Raw genomic sequence first — 20,020 nt, forward strand, 5'->3', positions numbered from 1 at the left:
TAAGTATCAATGGATCAGATAAAAACCTCAGAGATTAACTCCTAGCCAGTTATCATCTCCTTCTATGTTAGGACTTCCCTTTTCAGTGGTTAAATAGACAGTTATATCTTCAAATGCGCATATATATATATATATATATATATATATATATATATATATATTGAGATATATATATATATATATATATATATATATATATATATATATATATATATTGTAGGGATAGGTATGTTGACCACCCCTGCCTTCAAAAATACAACAGTGGTAAAAAGGATTTGAGCAAATAACTACCAAAGATGTCTTTGAGTCACCAGATGGACAAAATGTAGAGCTGGTTATGGATGACTCTGAGGAGAATATTATAATGAAAATTTGCCTCTGTGATTAGATTCAACATATCTTGAAGCAAGGAGGATACTGAGGTAAGAGCCCAAATAGAAAACTAACGTTTTTTCACTGAACACATAAAAGCATAATCACCATGACAACCTTCCTGGGGAGTGCAGTCTATATTCGGGGTACCCTGTGAAGAGACAGAGCTGTAGAAGCCCTCTAATTCTTTCTGCGGTTCTCTTCCTTTATATTTCTTCTTATGTAACTCTCTCTTGGTCCAGTTTTACTTTTTGACATTCTTCTTATCCTTCTGTTTCATATTTCCTTTTTTTTGTTTTTCATCCCTCATCCTTAATTTTTTCTCTTAATAGTTGCTTATCTCTGTACTTCTTTAACAAAAGCTTTCCCATCATTTACTCTGCTTCCTTATTTTCCCTTTTCTTTTAAAAGTTTTTGAGCAAAAAGTTTTCTCCCAATGTCTTCTATCAATTAACTTCCTTGATACCTTCTTTCCCTCCTTTTTTTCCCCAATACTGTTGTCTGATTTAGCAGAACACATCAATTAGGTATGCATTCTATTTCTTCATACCTCCTAGGTGACCCTTATATTATCAAAGCACAAACAAACTCTTTCCTGCTCTTCCTAGGACATGACTCTTTGCACAAAGAAAAATTAGATTTATTCTTTACATAGCAATAGAAAACAAAACACAATATTGGTCCCTATTATTACTGAATTTGTCACACAGCAACAGTTGCTGTGTGTTGGTCTAGGTGTAAAGTTTTGTTTGAGTTTGAAAAAGAATTTTAGTTTGAGATTAAAATAATCTGTTTGGGCAAAAATAATACATGGATGTCATTCTTAACTCCTAGAGCACAAATGTTCACACTTGAGAAAAGAAAAACCTCATATACACTGACCATTTAATGCAGTTTGAGACTAGCTTCAAACACCCACGAACACCCACATGAACACCCACACAAGTATGCGAAAGAAAGCCCTTTAATGTGCACCAGTCTCTGTGGTTTGTGCAGTCAACATATGGGCCTCAAACTGGTTCCAGAATTTTTTATGTAATCACCTGCTTGGTGAAATCACTTTCTTCAGTGCTGGGTTGAAACTGATTTACAACTTCATCACATTGAGATGGGAAAGCACAAGTGACCATCCCTTTAGCATAGAGAATTGCCCCTCTTATATTGTCAGCAGTCCCACTTCAAGTTTTGCCTCCCCATCACACTCACACATGGAAACCTAAGAGCTGGCAATACATTCATCTTACATTCATCACAAGGACAGTATTACTTCTTTTTTTAAAAAAATCAGGAGAAACAAAAATATCCAAAAACCAAGAGATCCCTTGCACTGCCCAAAGCCCCTAATATTAAAGGAGACTGACACCAGGTTAAAGCCACTTCTTTCAATGGGATAACATTGTTTTGCCCCAAACCCCATATGATACAAGAGACAGAGCTCAAGATTAAAGCCATTTTACCCATGGGATAAAATTGTTCTGCACCAAACCCCATATGATATTAGAAACTGCCGACGGTTAGGCAATGAAACAGGATGGGAAACTTTGATGGTTCCCATCCCACTTGTTTTTCAGTTGGAACCATGGGAGTGTAGCGTGATAAGAGGTAGGAGCATAGAACACAATTGATGGCCAGTGTTCAGAGTTCCCTCCTTCAGGACATTTCTGCCTCTTTTCAACCTCGGAGCATGTGATAAATTCAGTGCCTCTCCATGCTAAAAAAGAGGTTGAAGTGTCCTACGACAGGGAAATTTCTCAATGAATAAGTCTAAAACTGTCTAGTTTTAGACTAATAAGTCTAAAACTAAATTTCTCACAGAATAAGTCTAAAACTGTGAATATTCTTATCAATCCAGGCATCATATCAATATTCAAATAACATATTTTTCAACTATTTTTGGGTTATATTTACATATATACATTCTATCCTTGAGTACTTTAAACTCTCTCTAAGGCTCCATATACACTGTCATACAATCTGTTCGCGTAGACTCATATAATGCAGTTTAAATGCACTAAACTGCATTATATGATCAGTATCTATTCATCTGGCAGTGTAAATGGGGTCTAATTCTTTTTCTGAGAGCTGAAGGTAGAAGGACTGCTGCTCATTATGTCTTCCCCTTCCTCCAAAGGCAAAGGCTCAAGTGAATCAAAGTACAGCAGCAATGTTGTGGACAAATGAGGAGCTCTCCCAATGGTACAGAACTTTCAGATTCCACTGCAGTCTTCTTTTTGTTATAATAAAAGAAATTATCTGACACTAGAATTTTTAATCCAGGCTCACCCTGAGGAATTATGGTAATTGGGGGGGAAAGCCCACATTCCAAAATGCAAATGGATAGCAAAAATCCTCAACATGACAAGCAGCTATCTATATTCACTAGGGTTATTTAGTTATTACAATGTTTATATCCCGCCCTTCTCACCCAATAGGGGACTCAGGGAAGCTTACAATAAAACACATATATAAAATTGTACAATACATTGTGAATCAATTAAAAAGTTATTAAATTACATCAGACATTCATAAAAAAACACTTATAAAATACAGATGGGCATGTCTGAGTCTAAAAGACTGGGTCTGTCAAGACTGGGTTATGGGCTCAGGGCCCCAGTAAAAAGCTGCAAATAAAGAAACATACCTGAAAGAACACCTTTCTGGGAATGTCTATATCTTCCAGCACAACACTATGGCTGTATCTACACTGCCATGTAATCCAGTTTCAGAATGCAGGGCAACTGCTTTAAACTGGATTATACAAGTCTACACTGCCATATAATTCAGTTCAGTGCAGTTAATCTGCACTCAGAAACAGTGCAGATGGGGCCTAAAACAAACTGGAAGTTGAACATAAAGTTGCTTTGAAAAACTATGGCCCCTTCTACACTGCCATATAAAATCCAGATTATCTGATTTGAATTGCATTATATGGCAGTGTAGACTTGTGTAATCCAGTTCAAAGCAGATAATGTGGATCATCTGTTTTGATAATCTGGATTATATGGCAGTGCAGAAGGGGCCCTACAGAGGAGTTATCTCCAAAAATCTCGAAGCCCCCCCAGCATTACTAGAGGAAGTTGGCCATAGCTTCACACTGGAGGCTCCAAAGATTTCTAAAGGGAATATTTTAAATCAAATCCAAGAATAATCAGATTGACAAAAATCAAAACCACAAAAATGGAGGAATGACTGTAAGTAGCTCCATATAATTTTAAAAGTCAACTGTATTTATTGACACCATATTGCAAAACGCTCTAAACACAATGTAAGTACAAAGCTTAGCATTCATGCCCTCACCTGATTTCTGTGTCAGAAAATACACAAAGTAACATCATTTTCTCGGTTGTCAATACACTCTATGCTGCCTTATTAGAAACAGATGGACAATTCTTACAAACAACTGAAACCACTATATAACAGAGCTATTGAAAGGATAGACTTCATAACAATGTCACTAGGACCATGTTTGAGTTAAACACAGGAAGATTAATGGTATTGTTTCAAAACCAACTGTGCTTTCTTTTGCAATAAAATATTATCATAATTAAATTTATGGTGGTGGGGGGGGGGGACCTTCTTAGCAACAATAAATCTAAAAACCAGTATAAGGCTATGAGAAACGGTGACACTGTTTTAATACAAGGGCACCTTTGGTTGCATTTCAATTTGTTTTGTTAAAAGAAGAAAGCTGGTGTGCAATTTGAAACAAGATTTACCAGAGCCTTGTTATTTATATTATATAGGTTTACTTTAAAACTGCATCTTTTGTTACATTTCATGTAATTTATTGCTTACAAATGATATGGGGTAGATTTGTTTTTTATCCAGTCTGCAGGCTTACTTTTGGGGTTACACACTCTTTAGTACCTATAATATATGCATATAGGTAACCTTGTTGATTTTGACACAGCATTACAGCCTTCTATTCTATTCGCTGAAATAGCACTTGAGGGTTTTGAATTGCAATTGATTAGAATTGCATCTTTTCCATTCACGTGAGTCCTAGGCCCCTTCTACACTGCCATATAATCCAGATTATCAAAGCACCATATCTTGCTAATAAGGTACTGTTCCATTATCTGGGTGGAGGCCACTATGGGATGCTAGACAGAGAAGGATAGTCCATTTTACAAGAGAAAGGGGGTTGAAACAGTTAAGCCATTTCCCCTGTTTACCTGTTATTTCCCCCACCCATGACCCTGTCGTGGAAACCACCCTTGTTTATGTTATGGGAAGGGGGATAACCAGCAAAAACAGGGACACCTGCTCGGACCCCTGGCCATTGTCCTGTGGGGTCCCGCAAGGTTCTATTCTGTCCCCCATGCTTTTCAATATCTACATGAAACCGCTGGGCGAGGTCATCCGGGGTTTTGGAGTTCGGTGCCATCTCTACGCGGATGACACCCAACTCTACTACTCTTTTCCACCAAAATCCAAGGAAGCCCCTTGGATACTGGACCAGTGTCTGGCCGCTGTATTGGCCTGGATGAGGGCGAACAAGCTGAAGCTCAATCCTGACAAGACAGAGGTCCTCCAGGTCAGTCGAAAGTCTGATCGGGGTATTGGGTGGCAACCTGTGCTTGACGGGGTTGCACTCCCCCTGAAGGCGCAGGTCCGCAGCTTGGGGGTCCTCCTGGATTCGGGGCTGACGCTTGAGGCTCAGGTGTCGGCCGTGGCCGGGAGGGCCTTTGCACAACTAAAACTTGTGCGCCAGCTGCAACCATACCTCGAGAAGTCTGATCTGACTACGGTGGTCCACGCCTTAGTTACCTCTAGACTGGACTATTGCAATGCGCTCTACGTGGGGCTGCCTTTGAAGACGGCCCGGAAATTGCAATTAGTTCAGCGCTCGGCAGCCAGGCTTCTAACAGGAGCAAACTACAGGGCGCGTTCTACGCCTCTGTTTAAGGAACTCCACTGGCTGCCGTTTGTTTTCCGGGCCCAATTCAAGGTGCAGGTTATCACCTACAAAGCCCTAAACGGTTTGGGACCCACCTACCTTAGAGACCGCATCTCCCCCTATGAACCTGCACGATCTCTTCGCTCTTCGGGGGAGGCCCTCCTCTCGCTCCCACCACCTTCGCAGTTGCGGCTGGTGGGGACGAGAGAGAGGGCCTTCTCCGCTGTGGCCCCCCGCCTCTGGAACTCACTCCCGAGGGAGATTAGACAGGCCCCCACCCTCCTTGCCTTTTGAAAAAGCCTTAAAACCTAGCTTTTCCAGAGGGCCTTCGACGACTAATTTTTGGGGGTTGATTTGTCTGCCCATTTAATTTAATTAGAGAGTGTTCTGCCATGATTATTGATACCTTGCTGAATACTTCTGCCACAAAGCTACAGAAGCCCTCTATTTCGGCCTAGAACTGTTTTATCTCCTTGTTTTTAACATGTGATGTATGTATTGATTGTATGACTGCTTTTCATGTTTGATTTTACAATGTGTAATTTGTCACTGTTTTTATTATTGTTGTGAGCCGCCCCGAGTCCCCTCGGGGAGATGGGGCGGGATATAAGAATAAATTTATTATTATATTATTATTATTAAAATGATTTTCCTCCTTCAACCCCCCCCCCCAAATAAAATGGATTATTCTTCTCTGTCAACACACTCTTTTGGAGTCTGCCCAGATAATGGAACACTACCACTAATACTAATAAAATATTAATATGGAATATATATTAATTGCAAATCCCAGTATTCAATAGTATTAAGCCATTGTCCAATTTAAGGTGGGTCAAACTGCATTAATTCTACAGCGTAGATGCATCATAAGTGTCCAGTACCTATTAACATCAAGTGTTTCTTTTATTTTACTTCATCATTTTTCCTCAGTGTGTTTACATCTTATATACAGATTCTGGACATGGATTTAAGAAGCCCAGGCAAGGAAAGTCATAAACAGAGCAATTACATTTAAATAAAAAGATGACATTTTTATGTCCCTATAGGGAAGGAAATGGATATTTTATTTCATGTAGAAAAGCCGAACATGGATGCTAACTGCATACCTCTTTATGACACACAGTTAAAATATCAGCGTTTTTGATGCTCCCAGCAAGGAAGCTCTTTTATCATTCAGTAATGTCTTTTCTTTTATATATTGCCTTTGTGGGCCTCTGGCCTCTATTTCTTATTCTGCAGACTAAAGCAAGAAAGAGAAAGCATGGCTGTCTGAGGAACGATCATTAGTCACAATGTAATAAGAAATTTCTAGAGAAAGCTACAGGAACAAAAAATACAGGGTTATACAAAAAACCCATTAATTGAACAAGCACTTTGTGGTCTCCCTGCATTAAATTTCCTCCGTGTGTACAAGAAAGAGAGATGGCGCAGTCCTCTCAGCATCACTGTGCCACAAAGGAAGACACAGGGAGAAATCCAAGTACCATCCAAACCCTAAATAGTGATGGTTAGCCATGCAGCAATATAAATTTTATTTCAGGCCTATCAATTGACACAAGCAATTGGTAAACCAATCTATCACCCCTAAAGTTAGACCTGTGTTCTTGTGGTGCTGAACCTTATCAACAAGCAAACATTTTGATTAATATGTGTATATTAGAGATGTAAAACTTCACTTATTTCATTCCTGCTTGCAAGAACAAAGAATTTCAAGTGTTTCTCTCTGCAGAGTGAAATTATGAGAATTCTTGCAACTTCTTGATGCTTATCTTCCCTTTTTCAGAAAATAATTGGTAGCCAGTGGAGTGACTTTAGGATAGGTGTAATATGCTCACTCTTAGATGTTCCTGTAACCAATCTGGCTGTCTTATGGAAACTGGAGTTTCCAAACTTGGTGCAAACAAAGGTAGCCCAATGTAAAGTGCATTGCATAAGTCCAACCTTGAGGCTACTAGTGTGTGTACTATCATCTTTAGATCTTCCAAATCTAGCTGATAGTAAGCACTCCTGCCTGTCGCATCCACCTGGGCTGACAGTTGGTGGGACGGAACCAGGAGCACTCCCAAGCTGCAAACACAGACATTCAGGGGAAGTGTAACCCCATCCAGAACTAATTCACACACCTTCACCCCCAGTTTAGGACTGTTTATGGCAAGCACCTGTTTTGTCTGGATTCAGTTTCAAATTGTTTTTCCTCATCAAGTCACTACCTCCTTCAGGCATTCAGAGAAGGAGACAGCTATTCTCAGTTGAAGCTGTTTTTGAAGTCATGGAGAAATATATTTGGATGTCATCAGCATACTGATAACACCCCACCCCATGCCTATGGATGATCCCTCCCAGCAGCTTTATGTAAATATTAAAGACCACTGTGGATAGAATGACACTTTGTGGGGCACTACATAACAACAACTATTTGGAGGAGCAGCTATCCCCAAGCACCACCATCAGAAACCTGCCTGAGAGGTACAACCAAAACCACTGCAGCACAGTGCCTATGATGCCCAGCCCCTCTAGGTGTTACAGAAGGATACCATGGTTGATGGTATCGGAGGCTAGCAGGGACACATTCCCTCTGTCAAAGTTGAGGTGGTGATCATCCACCACCAGAACAGTCCTGTATCTTGCTCTGAAGCCAGTTTAAAATGGGTCATGGAAGTGTGTGCCATTCAACACTGCGCAGAGTTGGAGGGCAACTGCCTTCTCAGTAACCTTGCCCAAAAAAGGAAGGTTAGACACTGGTCTATAATCTTGCCTCCTGAACTGGATAAGTAGTACTCAACTTTTCATTCTCCAGTTGTTCTGAAACTCCCAGAAATCCCAGTCAGCTTACCAGCTGTTAGAAATTGTGGGAGCTGAAATCCAAAACAACTGGACGATCATAAGTTAGGGAACCACTGATCTAGATTGACCTTGGCTTATGTTCCTTGTTTACTGCAGCTGTGCTGTGCTGCAATTCTGTTTTGTTGGACAGACTTTTGAAAGACTCAAGGCTTTAGTTTTCTTTATAAGTAAATATGGTCATGAGTCATTTTGTTTCTTTGAACCTCAGCCCTTGATACAGCACATGGCACACTGATTATTTAAGGCAGATTCAGACTAGTACTGAATAAAGTGGTTTCGCTGTGCAAATGATTACACAGGAAATCCTGGAACGATTTTGAGGCCTACATGATGAAAACACTAAGCACTTAATGCACATTAAGGACGTTTTTTCACACTTTCATGGGAGTTTGTGGTCTGGCTGCCATGGTTTAAGCTAATGTTGAACTTAATTAGATCAGACCTGCACAACCTGTGGTCCTCCAGATGTTTTAGACTTCAGCTGCTAGAATTCCTGGCCACGAGAACAACTGGCTAGAACTTCTGTGAGTTAGAGACCCAAACACCTGAACTGCTTTACTTGGTGCTGAAATCAGAGGATGTGTAGCACCTAATGCTATAATATCTATCAATTTCTAGAGGATCTGAAAGAGGGAACTGAAGAATGATAACATAAATTAACATCTTATTTAGGCACCTTCAAAGGAAAAAGGGCTGGAAAGAGAACAACAAGAATAGCTGGAATATAACTGCACTTGCCTCAATGTTATTAACTGATCAGACCAAATTAAAATAAACAGCGAAGCACTAAGTAGACATCCCTGCCTAAAACTCAGGGCACTGCTTTAAATAGAGCAGTGACTGATAGGGTTCTTCACTAGGCACCAGGGAGGAGTTTTGTGTGTATGAGCCTACAGGTGTAATATAGAAGTATTAGAGAGTATAATTAGAAAAGTGAGAACAAAAAAGTTACACTAATAACAAGAAGGCATTTCTCACTCAGTCAATACATCCTATACAAATATGATTAAGTATACCAGTCTTTTTTAAATCAGTTCACTTCCATGCTCTTCTACTTGCAGACCGTGTGAAAGAAAATAAATAATTCATTCTGTATGTGACAAAGGAGAATTCTGGTGATGCAATATTACTTGTCTTAACATTGTTCTGAATAAGGAATTGCAATAACCTCATATAAAGGATATAATTCAATAAATCAAAGGTTAGAACAAACTAGAAAAGTCCTTTTGGAGACAGAGACATTATTTAAAAAACACATGATATAACGGATTGGTAAACAGTATTGGTCCAGCTATAAACAACTGGTTGTGATTAGTCATTATCACTAACATACCAGCTCTCTTTGAACATGGTATGTACATCATTGCTGCATTCAGTCAGTGCACCATGGTTCACTTTTATGAGAATTCATCTTAATGGTAGCTGGGCATGCACACAGCTGTTCCTCATAAAGCTTAAGTAGCTATGATTGAACTAATTTTCAACTATGGCTTAGTATTTATGTGCCTACTTGAAGAGAATGTATTTAGGTCTATCTAACCAAGATGGATTGTTAATTATATTGTTACTTTTATGCTAATATTGCTTCCCCTCTTTTATTCTATATACCCAACCTCATAAGGCTAATTTGATTCACAAAATATTTTATACACCCAAGTATCTGGATTTGAATCATTTTTCTTGATATGAAATGGAAATATATTGGATTAACTGTTATTGATCTTATATCTTGCTATTTGTCCATAATTGTGAATGGGTCATATAATTCCTCTCCTATTATATAAGTGTTTTTCCATATAAATTGACTACTATATCATCATTGTACATGTCAACTTTATATTCATGTCAATTAACCTTTATACTGCTGATTTCATAAATGTTGGTGAATGTTAGAGGCTCATGGCTGAAACAAAATATCAGTAGTAAAATTAACACAGGACATCCTTGCCTCATTCCTATTCAGATTACATATTTCTAAATGTTCACAGTTCATTAATCCCAAAATCCAATGGAAGGGTAGCTTCACAGTCTCTGTGCAGACCCGACACCATTCTTCTTCTGATTGGTAATTAAAGTTATAAAATACTGCACTCTCCAATTTATAGAAAAGATTAATACTCCCTTTCCAAAAGCGTTTTTTCAAAACTATTTTTTTCACCTTCTTTGTGAATTTGTTTTGTACTGCTTTCCCCCAAAATCTATGCATCTCCAGGTTAAAAAATAATAATGCATACTCCTGCCTTCTCCAATTCGGTGTTCTTATTATATGGTCTATGATTTTCACCATTCTCCACAATAGTATAGGTATGATAAGAGCTGTCACCCAGCATATCTAGAAAATATGGAGTTACAGAAAGCTAAACTAATTTATTCAAAATGGTCACACCAGGTATGGGTTTAGCAGTTTTCAAACTGTGCTCCGCAGAGTCCTTAGAGTTCCAAGATGCATAGTCAGGGGCTCTGTGGAGGCTCTGCGTCGCCCTGCTCCCCCTTGCATATGAGTATGCAGCCTAGGAAGGAACGCACAGCTTGGGCATCCTCCCACTGCAGCCATGCAGCCTGTAGAACCCCTTGTTCAGCCACACAGCCTGGAGAGGTCCTTGTGCAACCTGGAGAGTCTCTCATTACAGCCACGTGGTTTGGGAAGCACCCTGCTGCAACTGCACGGGTTACAGGACCTCTCCAAAGCATGCAGCCTGGGGAGTTCTGCTGCCACCATGGCCTGCAAGATCTCCCATGCCTAGCAGAATGGGGTAGGATTGGATGACCCCTGGGGTTGCTCTTATTGTTGTTGTCATTACAAATGCTGGGTAGCCATCTTTTGGAAGTGCTTTGATTGTGTTTTTCCTGCATTACAGAATGGGCTTGGACTGGATGACCCATGGAGTTACTCTTATTATTGTTGTCATTATTACAAAGGCTGAATGACCATCTGTTTGGGGTGCTTTGACTATGCCTTTCTTACATGGTAGAAGTAGGTTTGTACTGCATGGACCCTGGGGACTTTTACTGAAATACTCTTAAGTTTATGTTGGTTAAAATTGTTCTTCATTTTAAATATTGTATTGTTCTTTCATATCTACTCTTATGCCAAAAAGTTTCCTCTGATGATGAATGGAAATCTCAACTGGATACAGAGAAAGGAGGCAAATATAATCTATCTTATCTCATCTAGTTACTTTAATACAGGCAGGGATGGTAATTTGATCTAGAACTAGATCTTGGAGAACAGTTCTTTTTAAACACAGGATTAAAATTAATTTTTTAAAAAACCAGCAGCAACAAAAACACCAGTCGGAAAAAGGAAACCAAAATCACTGCTCATGGTCCTAAAAAGGAAGGACACCAGATAGCCACCTAGTGAAAATATAATATTGTAATCCATTATTTCACAATCTCAGTTCAAGGAAAATTCACTTTAATTATGTATCAGTAATAATAATAAAATTATCAAGTACTTGCAAATTATTATAGAATTGCTACTTTAAATGAATAGTGACATCAAAACTTCCTTCAAGATACAACACTCAATATTTATACAACACTTCTGGAGGTCTATATATAGATCATCTTACTGTAAACCTCATTGTAATCATGTAATGGCAGAACAAGATTATTCTTTACATGACCGATGCCTGGCCGAGGCTATAAGAAAGTAGTTTACTTTTTACCATCTAATGAATTTAATGCACGGAAGCTGGACTCAGCCCGTCCTCCTTTTCAGTTCTGTTAGTCTGCCACAATTCAATACAATTGAGCTTGAGTAAAAAGTTGGCTTCTTTTCTTTTGTCCTTTCTTTTTGATTAAACGATATATGGAGATGTGAACATTTCAAAGACTGGACAGAGATTTAGCAAATCCACCTCACTAAGGGGAAAAATTGTACGTTAACTAACATGCATTTGGGGACTAATAAATGTAGGTCAGACTAACCCAAGCAATATGCACTGCTCAGGTTAAAAAGAAGAATTTGAAAATTAGGTGATAAATGAAAGCTCAGTCATTTAAGCTGTGAAGCTGATGAGAGCAATCTGGTTACATTTTGAAAAGGCACTGGGGATCAGTTTCTCAAATTTTTATGACAGCTCTATCAGGAACATTCATCTTCATTCTAAGAAGCCCACAAGACAAAAAAAGGTTATTGAAAGCTTGAACAAAGACTTCAATCTATAATTCAGCAGTATCCAGTGTAAACCTGGATCAATTCTAACTGTAGAGCTTGGGTATTGTGGTATGATAGCAAAATTTGTTTTTAATAGAATTCCCCATATTTTTTCCTTAACAATGGTAGTAAACGAAGATTCAGTTTAATAAAATTATTTTTAGTTTGGTGGAATAAATGAAAGAGAGAACAGAGAGAAGCATGGAGAAGCCAATGGATAGCACATTGCCTTTAACCCTTACAAATTTGGAGTCACCATTGCAGGGGAAATGGTAAGGGCTCTAATACACTGTCTTTAATTCATCCATCTCTCTGATTATCCTGACAGGACTTGAGCAAAACCAGTGCTTACTATCAATGATTGTATCATTTATTCTTATTGCTTCCCATCACATGATGGGACTCTGCACAGTCTGAAGAAAGCTAAGTGCACTTATATCTCATTGAAAGCATCATCTATTGCAGAGGTTGATCTTTTTGTGACTTATTCATTGTCTCCCCCCTCCCATTTCTTTCTTCCTGTATTGGATGCTGCAACTCTAGAAATGCTATCAAAAATTGTTCTCAATTGCCAAGATGGTGCCAATGTTTTATTGTTTTGTCTTCTTTGTTTTAGTAATCCCAAGTTTTATTGATCGTTTTTATAGGCATACTATGTCTAGTAATTGTATTTGTAAACATGGTTTTCATGTGATGTATTTTTACGTAAGCTTGAATTTTTGAAAAAAGCCTTTTGGCCATTAACAATAAAAACTGGTCTCCGACTCACTGAAAGATTTTTCTTCAACAGTTTGAACTTAGTGTGTTTATGATCCTATGTCATCAGGAAGAGAAAGGGTGTGTGAAATGTATAGAAATGATTTCAGGATCAATTAGTAAAGTGGGTCATTTTCTATGTGACTGAGTTGAAAACAGATGATTAGAATTGTAAGTACAAATCAGGCCATAAAAAATTGGTGGGTTAAATAATAGAAGTCTTACTTTCTTTTCCAAGGAGTTGTAACAACTAGCTCCCCCTTGATGGATTGTCACCTTGTGTGTTTCAGTGGACCTACAGGCAAAGCCGTCAGAGTCATGTGCTCCCAGGAGGGTCTTTCTGGACGGTGAGGCCACAGGGGACGAACCAGACCAAGCACAATCTGAAGTCCTCAGTAGCAAAGCAGGCAGATGATAAAATGGTACAAGTTACAATGGCTGTGAAGGAGGAAGAAAGCTGCAACAGATGAGAAGCCACCGGTTGTCAGTTTAACCACGTCACTGGATGTGCACCTCACTCTGTGAGGACTGTGTATTGATCGGTTGTGCATTGATCTCCACACATACATCAAAATCACGCACAGGCATCTTCCAAGAAAAATAAAACAAAACCAACAACAGTCCCATGGTGATCAGAGATTGACAACAAGGGCAGGATGGGGAAATCTGGAAGCCCCTAGTCATAGACAGGCACAAGGGCGGTGGATATGGATTCAGTCACTCTACCTCAAGGTCCGAGGCAGTTGAGTAGTTTGTCAGCTCTAACCAAGACTGAGCAGCGTTTTTTTAGGAGGTGTCAGACAGAGGGGAATCCTTACAGATCCCACCCCTATCACCAATTTGAAATGATGTAAACTAAACTTAAGTGTTACACTAAATCTCTATACGCTGCCACCAATTATATACTGTGTGTGTGATTTATTCAATTAACTGCCACCAATGTGAGGTTTTTTGAATTAATACTGATGAAACTTGGCTCCACAGACGCAAATGGAATGAGATGAGACAGATGTTAACAAATAACAACAAATTGGGACTTCCGGTAGTGGCAAGATGGCGGATGCAGCAGAACGCTGAAGCTCCAAGAAATTCAGCGTTCTGACCTCTCCACTTACTAGAGAGAGCAGTGTCTCTCCCCCTTTTACTGCTGGGCAAGGCAGTGGGGTGCAAAGCCGGAGACCTCTGAGCACCAAGGGAACGGTGCAGACAGGGCGAGGCGGGCAGAGTAAGGAGAAGGTACCTTCTCATCCGAAGGGCAGAACGCCGCCACTATTTTAAATTTTTAGAACTGTGGGGAAGAACTGTGAGCAAAGAAAAAAGTGAAGCTGCTCACAACCGTGAGGGAACCCGAATGAGAATGATGTAATGAGAGAAACCTTAGAGTGCCACTGAAGACAGTCACTGGGCCAGTGTGGCACCGGTGAATTTACAGAAGAGCATGGAAAGCAATAAGATTAAAGATTGAAGACGGTGGTCGGTGGAAGGAAAGGAGGAAAGATAAGAAAGAGGGTAAAACTTATATAAAAGAGGCCAGTGCTCAGAGCCCTAAAAGAACTCGCAGCTCCGGGGAAAAACTCAGAGGGCAGTGGAAAGGACGTGGCTGAAGCAGAGCTGAAGCAGAGCAGTCCGGCTCACCTCGGAGCGGCAAGGTTAGAGGAGGGGCAACGTACCGAAGGCGAGAAGGCGAGAAGACTTTCAGGCAAACAGCACAGAACAAGGAAGGAGCACAGACGCGAGAGCAGCGGCAGCGGAGCGCGCGTGCGTGGCGTGCGCGTGCGCGTGCGCGGCGTGCGTGACGTGCGTGCGTGCGTGGCGTGCGCGCGTGCGTGGCGTGCGGGCGTGCGCGCGTGCGTGGCGCGCACGCAGGTGTATTATACGGGACATTCAAACATCGTACAGACGCAGGCAGAGCAGCGAGAACAGACTGAAAGGCTGTGAGTAAAAATAGAGGAAGAAAGAAATATACAGAAAGGGAAGGACATTTAAGAAAAAAATATAATCAGCAATAATATTAATAACAATAAATAAAGAGAACGGTCGTGATAAGAGTAAGGCAATAGTGCAACAGGACAACAGTGAAACAAGAAACTATCTATTGGAAAATACAGAAATAACTCTCTTTTGAACGCAAGGGAATGTAATTAATATAGTTAATGGGAAAAGAAGGGAGAATTGAAAGGTTGATGACTGCTCTAGATCAGTGAAGATCTGTATATGTTGCACAGTATAGGTTTAATATGTTAGGAAATGAATGAAATGTATGTCTGAAATCCCCAGCTTGTATATAGGTACATGTTTGTAGATATGTATATATGCATTTAAGGTAGATCAACTGTTTAAACGGCGAAACTTGGGACATTCGGGAAGAAAAAGCTGTCAACAGCAATTAAGGCGGGAGGAGAAAGAAGACAATATCTCCTTGGTTGTTTAAGTTTAAGCTTTTTCAGATTTACACATTTTGCTTTGAAAGGAGGGAACAGGGGGGGCGAGAGGAGTGTTGAGAGTGTGGAGATGAGCGCAGCAAAAAATAAGATGGAGAAGGAAAAGGAAAGGGAAAAAAAGGGAGTGGGGAGGAAAGACTCACTCACAGAGGATTATAGCTTAAAAGATGTAATGTTTGAAATTTTAAAACTACAAACAGAAGTAATTAAATTACAGGAAAAACAGGATATTCAATTTAATAGAGTAAAAGAAGAGATGACGACCATGAGGAGAGAATTGAAGGAGGAGATACAAACATTGGTCAAAGAAGAAATAACTAAATTGAGAAATGAATTGGACATAACAAAAAAGGAGGGAACTGCGAGAGCAGAAGAAAATAGGATGATCTTTAATAACCAAAAAGAAATGAGGAAAGAACTGAAAACAATTGATAAAGAAATAAAAACAATTAAAATGCAACAGGAAATTACAGAAATTAAAGAAAAAGAATCGCAGTTAAGACTGCGTAATGTGCAGGAAACAGAAAATGAGAACATTAGAGAATTATGCACTGAATTAATAGCTAATATAATCAAAAAAACAAAGGAAGAGACAGATTATGAAATTGAGAGAGCTTATAGAGTATATTCCAAACACTCAAAAAAGTATAGTACACCAAGGGACATCGTGGTTATCTTTAATAAAAAAAGGACAAGGGATGAAGTTTTGATAAATAACTCTAGGATACCAACTATATACAAAGGGGTAAAAATAGCAATCTTAAAAGAATTCCCAATTACAGTTCTGGAAAGAAGGCGGAAATACTATTTCCTAACCGACGAGTTAAGAAGAAGAAACGTTAGATTCAGATGGGACAGAATAGAGGGGCTGATGCTAACATGGGAAGGCAATCGAAAATGGATCACAAATGAACAAAGTGCAAAAAAATTTTATGAGAAATTTTTGAAAAAAGACAATACGGAGGACAGAAAGGAGGAGAAAAATGAAGAAAACTATAAGCAAGGGAAAAATGAGGAAGAACAGGGAGACGAAAGGACTGGGTGCGATAAGGAGGAGCCGGGGAGAATTAAGAAAAGACTTAGAGAAAAGTCACCGGAAGATATAATAAATTTAATGGCTATAAACAAGGAGGTAAAGGAGGGAGAAAAAGAATATAATCAGGATGACGATGACACAAAAGCTTAAAATATACTCAAACAATGTGAATGGTTTTAACTCACCAAATAAAAGGAAAAAAATATGGCATCACATAAAAAAAGGAAACTATGATATAATTTGTTTACAAGAAACTCATATAACTCATAAACAGGTGGCACACTTAACGCAAAACAGCCTAGGTAAAACATATTTCGCCTCGGGCATGGAAAAGAAGAGGGGGGTAGTGACATATATAAGTAACAAGATACAATCAAATTTGGCGTTCAAAGACCAAGAAGGCAGAATGCTAGGAATAACGGCAAAAATAGGGACTAGACGAATTTTAGTTTGTAATATATACGCGCCGAACGGTTGCAAAACACAATTTGCAAATAACTTACAACAAAAGATCATAGAACAAGAGTACGAGGATTTAATTCTGCTAGGAGATTTCAATGGGGTTTTGGATGTTGAGATAGACAAATCAAATAGAAACGGGACAAGTAAAAAAAAGGGATGGGGAAAGCTACCACTAAGATTCTTGCAGTTAAAGGAGGAACTCGGTTTGCAGGATATCTGGAGACACAGAAATGGTAGGGAGAGGGATTACACGTTCTTCTCTCATAGACACTCATCTTGGACACGGATCGACATGATCTGGGGCACAAAACTTATAACATCACAAGTAACTGTCATCAAGATTTTACCCAGACTGCACTCCGATCACGCACCAATGGAAGTTTTAATAGAGGATAAAAAGAACGCAAATAGAGAGTATAGATGGAGGCTAAACGATATGCTATTAAAAAACCCTTTAGAACAAAAAAGATATAGGGATTTATTGATAGAATATTTTCAATTAAATAGGGAAGAGGACACGGATATAGTTCTTATTTGGGATGCAAGTAAAGCGTACATCAGAGGGCATTTTATGCAACAAAACATACGGAAGAACAGAGATAAAAGAGCAAAAAAGGAAAAACTAGAAGAAGAAGCAAAAGATCTAGAAGAAAAATTAAAGAAGAATCCAAGGAACAAAGATATTATCTTCAAATTGGAAACTTTGAAAAGACGTGTAGATGAACAATATTTGGAGGAGGTAGGAAAAAAAATGAAATACATAAAACAACAAAATTTTGAAAACGCAAATAAAGTGGGAAAGTGGCTAGCGTGGAAATTGAATAAAAGAAAACAATTACAATGCATTGACAAAATTCAAGAGGAAAACAACATATATTTTGATAAGAAAGGAATAGAAAACCAATTTGTTAAATATTATAAGAATTTATACTCAGAAGATAATATCTCAAAGGAAAAAGTAGTCCAATACTTAGGAGAGCAGGAGATAAAGAAATTAACAGAAAATCAAAGAGAACATTTAAATAAAAAAATAGAGATAGAAGAAATAGTAAATGCAATCAAAAGGATGCCCAATAATAAAGCCCCAGGACCGGACGGTCTTACCACTCTATATTACAAAATATTTCAAGACATATTGAGTAAACCTCTTCAAAAGGTAATGAATGGAATCTTAGAAGGTAAAAGGGCCCCACAAACCTGGGAGAATGCTAATATAACACTATTACCAAAAAAAGACACAGATAACTCCAAAGTTTCAAACTTCAGACCGATTTCACTGTTAAATGTTGACTATAAAATATTCACTAGTATCCTAGCAGAAAGATTAAAAAATGTTTTGAGTGAAAGAATACATGAAGATCAATGTGGCTTCCTGCCCGGTAGACAACAAAAAGAAAATATAAGACTACTGTTGAATGCAATAGAATATTACGAAAAAAATCAGCAAAAAGAAGTTGCCTTCCTATTTTTAGATGCGGAGAAAGCATTCGACAGTGTAAACTGGTTCTGTATGTTCGAGATCCTTACAGAAATGGATACAGGATACTATTTCCAGAATGCAATAAAAAATATCTACTCCCATCAAAAGGCTAGAATTATAAATAAATGGACAACTGTCAGAAGGTATAGAAATAAAGAAAGGGACAAGGCAGGGGTGCCCACTTTCACCTTTACTTTTTATATTAACATCAGAAATTCTGCTGGAAGCAATAAGAAACAACAAGGAGCTGAAAGGGCTAAGAACAAAAAATAACAGCTACAAGATACGCGCATATGCGGATGACATTGTGTGTATCATAGAGGAGCCCAAAGACAAGATCAAGACATGGTTGGAAGTAATTGAGAAGTTTGGGGAGATTGCTGGCATAAGGATAAACAGAGGTAAAACCAAAATTTTGACAAAGAATATTTCACAAAAGCTGAAACAGGAGTTACAACAAAAAACGGGGATAGAAATAGTAAAAAAAATTAAATATCTAGGGATCGAGTTAACCGCGAATAATATTCACCTGCAAAAAAATAATTATGACAGAAAATGGAGAGAAATGAAAAAAAAAATGGAAAGGTGGAATGGTTTACATCTCTCTATGTTAGGAAAAATTGCCGCTATTAAAATGAAGATACTAGCTGAAGCATTATTTCTTTTCAGAAATCTACCCATTCTGAATAATAAAAAAACTCTGGACGAATGGCAAAGAGAAATTAACAAGTTCATATGGGGCAGAAAACGAGCGAGGATTAAGTATCTATATATGAAAGACGACATTCGCAGAGGAGGGCTGGGAGTCCCTGATCTGCAATTGTATTATGATGCGGCTGCCTTGGAATGGGTAAAGGAGTGGGCCTGCCTACGAAAGGCAAGGATATTGGCATTAGAAGGCCAAGACTTAAACAAAGGATGGCATGCATACTTATGGAAAAGGAAAGGTTACAAAGAAAAAAACTTCAGTAATCACTATTTAAGAAAAGCATTAATAACAACATGGGAGAAATATAAAAACAGATTTTACAGTAGGACACCACTATGGCTCTCCCCTTTAGAGTCAGAACACATGAGGGAGATTCCTAGAGAAAGATGGCTAACATATAAACAACTAATAAAAATTGATAATTACGGAATAAGATTAAAAAAATATGAGGAAGTAAAACAGCTAGAACCATCGATAACCTGGTTAAATTACTGGCAGATCATGGAAGGCTTCAAAACAGATAATCAAATAGGATTTGAGAGAAATGATACAACATGGGACAAAATTTTAAAAATGGAGAAGAAAATTATCAAAATGTTATATCAACAGCTATTAATCTGGGAAACAGAAGAGGTCTATGTAAAAGAAAATATGACCATATGGGCTAGGGAGATTGGACATACCATAAGCATGGAGGAATGGGAAAGGTGCTGGAAAAAAAAATAAGATATACATATTCAACACAGTTAAAGGAAAGCTGGTACAAAATATTTTTCAGGTGGTACATAACGCCGGAAAAATTAGCAAAAATTAATAAAAATAAGAATGGAGATAAGTGTTGGAAATGTAAGAAAGAGA

General features: G+C 38.6%; 1 protein-coding gene across 1 annotated transcript in view; it reads right to left on the reverse strand.

Annotated features, from left to right (window-relative positions):
- The window catches only part of spag16 (sperm associated antigen 16), a 583,704-nt gene that overhangs the window by 371,903 nt on the left and 191,781 nt on the right, over window positions 1-20,020 (reverse strand). The gene's annotated exons all lie outside the window — the stretch shown is intronic.

Source organism: Anolis carolinensis, chromosome 1, assembly GCF_035594765.1.
Source record: "Anolis carolinensis isolate JA03-04 chromosome 1, rAnoCar3.1.pri, whole genome shotgun sequence".
Lineage (NCBI taxonomy): Eukaryota > Metazoa > Chordata > Lepidosauria > Squamata > Dactyloidae > Anolis > Anolis carolinensis.